The 4,211-nt window shown below is 38.6% G+C and overlaps 1 non-coding gene across 1 annotated transcript; it reads left to right on the top strand.

Moving 5' to 3' along the window:
- Window positions 1–207: 207 nt before the first annotated feature.
- LOC130971966 (small nucleolar RNA R71) lies at window positions 208–315 on the top strand. Its single transcript, XR_009083174.1, has one exon. It is a non-coding gene; the product is annotated as a small nucleolar RNA R71 (small nucleolar RNA).
- The last annotated feature ends 3,896 nt before the right edge of the window (window positions 316–4,211 follow it).

Below are 4,211 nucleotides of genomic sequence, written 5' to 3'. Positions count from 1 at the left end.
AACTCCTTTCTTCTGACTAGTCCCATTGTTCACAGGATTCCTTTCAGAAGTGTACATGAATTGGTTATTTGTAAACATTTCAATCAATTCTTGAGTTTCTGCAGGCGTCTTCTTCAGATGAAGAGATCCTCCAGCAGAGCTATCCAAAGACATCTTGGATAGTTCAGAGAGACCATCATAGAAAATACCTATGATGCTCCATTCAGAAAGCATGTCTGAGGGACATCTTCTGATTAATTGTTTGTATCTTTCCCAAGCTTCATAGAGGGATTCTCCATCCTTCTGTCTGAAGGTTTGGACTTCCACTCTAAGCTTACTCCATCTTTGTGGTGGAAAGAACTTTGCCAAGAAGGCATTGACTAGCTTTTCCCAAGAGTCCAGGCTTTCTTTAGGTTGAGAATCCAACCATATTCTAGCTCTGTCTCTCACAGCAAAAGGGAATAGCATCAGTCTATAGACCTCAGGGTTAACCCCATTAGTCTTGACTGTGTCACAGATTTGCAAGAACTCAGCTAAGAACTGATGAGGATCTTCCATTGGAAGTCCATGGAACTTGCAATTCTGTTGCATTAGAGAAACTAATTGAGGCTTAAGCTCAAAGTTGTTTGCTCCAATGGCAGGGATAGAGATGCTTCTCCCATAGAAATCAGGAGTAGGTGCAGTAAAGTCACCAAGCACCTTCCTTGCATTGTTGGCATTGTTGTTGTTTTCGGCTGCCATTTGTTCTTCTTCCTTGAAGAATTCGGTCAGGTGCTCTAAAGAGAGTTGTGCTTTGGCTTCTCTTAGCTTTCTCTTCAAGGTCCTTTCGGGTTCAGGGTCAGCTTCAACAAGAATGCCTCTGTCTCTGCTCCTGCTCATATGAAAGAGAAGGGAACAAGAAAATGTGGAATCCTCTATGTCACAGTATAGAGATTCCTTTAGGTGTCAGAGGAAAAGAAAAATAGAAGAAAGAAGAAGGAGACGAAGAATTCGAACTTTAGTTAGATAAGGTTCGAATTGTGCATTCAGAAGGAGTGGTACTCCATAAATAGAAGGATGTGGGAAGGAGGGAAGAGAATTTTCGAAAATTAATTAAAATATTTTGAAAACATTTTTGAAAATTTGATGGATAATTTTCGAAAATTAAAAGTGAAAAAGAAATCAAGTGATTTTTGAAAAAGATTTTGAAATTAGAAATTAAGAAGATTTGATTGAAAACTATTTTGAAAAAGATGTGGTTAAAAAGATTTGATTGAAAAGTTATGGTCTTAAAAAGATGTGATTGAGAAGATATGATTTGAAAACAATTTTAAAAGATATGATTTGAAAACAATTTGAAAAGATAAAAAATTAATGACTTGCCTAACAAGAAAAGATATGATTCAAACATAAAACCTTTCTCAACAGAAAAGGCAACAAATTTGAGATGTTCAATCAAATCATTAATTGTTAGTAAGTATCTTTGAAAAAGGAAAGAAATTGATTTTGAAAACATTTGATTGAAAAAATTTGATTTGAAAAAGATTTGATTTTGAAAAACTTTGAAAACTTGAAAAAAAATTGATTTTGAAAACAAAATCTTCCCCCTAGCACCATCCTGGCGTTAAACGCCCAGAATGGTATACATTCTGGCGTTTAACGCCCAAAATGCACCCTTTTTGGGCGTTAAACGCCCAACCAGGTACCCTGGCTGGCGTTTAAACGCCAGTCTGCCTTCTTCACTGGGCATTTTTGAATGCTCAGCTTTTTCTGTATAATTCCTCTGCAGTATGTTCTGAATCTTCAATTCTTTGTATCATTGACTTGAAAAGACACGAATTAAAAATATTTTTGGATTTTTAATAATCAAAATGCAAAATGAATCAATTAACAATGCATGCAAGACACCAAACTTAGCAGTTTGTATACTACTGACACTAACAATATGAAAATGCATATGAGACACACAAAATACTTCAAGTCAATAGAATTCAAAGATCAAAACAAAGAAATATATGCATGGATTCGAAAATTATAACAAAAACATGCATTTGACACCAAACTTAGGATGAGACACTGAACTTAAGCAAGAAACATCAAATATTTTTGGTCTTTTTGATTTTGTAATTTTTTTTTTTTGTGTTTTTCGAAAATTAAGTAGGAAAAGGTATCAAAATTCTTAATGAGAATTCCAGGAATCAGTGCAATGCTAGTCTAAGACTCCGGTCCAGGAATTAGACATGGCTTCACAGCCAGCCAAGCTTTCAAAGAAAGCTTCGATCCAAAACACTAGACATGGCCAGAGGCCAGCCAAGCCTTAGCAAATCACTGCTCCAAAAGCAAGATTGATAAGAAATCAACAAGTTCTTGTGGTGATAAGTTGAAACCTCGGTCCAATGAGATTAGACATGGCTTCTCAGCCAGCCAGATTTCAACAAATCATCATGAAACTCTAGAATTCATCTTCAAGAATTTCGAAAAAAATAATACCTAATCTAAGCAACAAGATGAACCGTCAGTTGTCCAGCCTAAACAATCCCGGGCAATAACACCAAAAACTTGATGTTGTTGCCGGATCTTGGCACTGATGTTACCAAAAGCTTGCTCAAAACTTGAACAATCCCCGGCAACGGCGCCAAAAACTTGGTGCGCGAAATTGTGAACAATACTTTTTCACAACTCAAATAATCCCCGGTAATGGCTCCAAGAACTTGGTGGCTCAATACCATGGCATTACACAACTTCGCACAACTAACCAGCAAGTGCACTGGGTCGTCCAAGTAATAAACCTTACGTGAGTAAGGGTCGATCCCACGGAGATTGTTAGTATTGAAGCAAGCTATGGTCATCTTGTAAATCTTAGTCAGGCAAACTCAGATGTATATGGTGATGAACGAAAATAACATAAAAGATAAGGATAGAGATACTTATGTATATCATTGGTGTAAGAGCTTCAGACAAGTGTATGAAGATGCCTTCCCTTCCGTCTCTCTGCTTTCCTAATGCCTTCATCCAATCCTTTCTTACTCCTTTCCATGGCAAGCTCGTGTAAGGTTTCACTGTTGTCAGCAGCTACCTCCCATCCGCGCAGTGAAAGCTAATGCACACACTTTGTCACAGTGCTGCCAATCACCGGTTTGGTTCCCTCCCCTACCGGAATAGAATAACTCTTTTGCGTCTGTCACTAACGCCCAGTAGGTTACAGGTTTGAAGTACGTCACAGTCATTCAATCATTGAATCCTACTCAGAATACCACAGACAAGGTTTAGACCTTCCGGATTCTCTTGAATGCCGCCATCAGGTCCTGCCTATACCACGAAGATTCCGAAGAATCCAAGAGATATTCACTAAGCCTCAGATGCTTGTAGAACAAGAATGGTTGTCAGTCACCTTGTTCATGGGTGAGAATGGTGATGGGCGTCAATCATCACCTTCATCATGTTGAAGAACAAGTGATATCTTGGATAAAGAACAAGCGGAATTGAATGGAAGAACAATAGTAATTGCATTAACACTCGAGGTACAGCAGAGCTCCACACCTTAATCTATGGTGTGTAGAAACTCCACCGTTGAAAATACATAAGCATAAGGTCTAGGCATGGCCGAATGGCCAGCCTCCCAATGATCTAAGATAGCATAAAACTCAAAGATAGCTACCAAGATGTCTTAATACAATAGTAAAAGGTCCTACTTATAGAAAACTAGTACATAGATGAGTAAATGACATAAAAATCCACTTCCGGGCCCACTTGGTGTGTGCTTGGGCTGAGCAATGAAGAAATTTCGTGTAGAGACTCTCCTTGGAGTTAAACGCCAGCTTTAGTGCCAGTTTGGGCGTTTAACTCCCAATTAGGTGCCAGTTCCAGCGTTTAACGCTGGGATTTCTTGAGGTGACTTTGAACGCCGGTTTGGGCCATCAAATCTTGGGCAAAGTATGGACTATCATATATTGCTGGAAAGCCCAGGATGTCTACTTTCCAACGCCGTTGAGAGCGCGCCAATTGGGCTTCTGTAGCTCCAGAAAATCCGCTTCGAGTGCAGGGAGGTCAGAATCCAACAGCATCTGCAGTCCTTTTTGGTCTCTGGATCAGATTTTTGCTCAGGTCCCTCAATTTCAGCCAGAAAATACCTGAAATCACAGAAAAACACACAAACTCATAGTAAAGTCCAGAAAAGTGAATTTTAACTAAAAACTAATAAAAATATACTAAAAACTAACTAGATCATATCAAAAACATACTAAAAACAATGC

This window comes from Arachis stenosperma, chromosome 3, assembly GCF_014773155.1.
Source record: "Arachis stenosperma cultivar V10309 chromosome 3, arast.V10309.gnm1.PFL2, whole genome shotgun sequence".
Lineage (NCBI taxonomy): Eukaryota > Viridiplantae > Streptophyta > Magnoliopsida > Fabales > Fabaceae > Arachis > Arachis stenosperma.
Note: the sequence above shows the minus strand (reverse complement) of the source record. Positions and strands in the feature narration are given on the sequence as shown.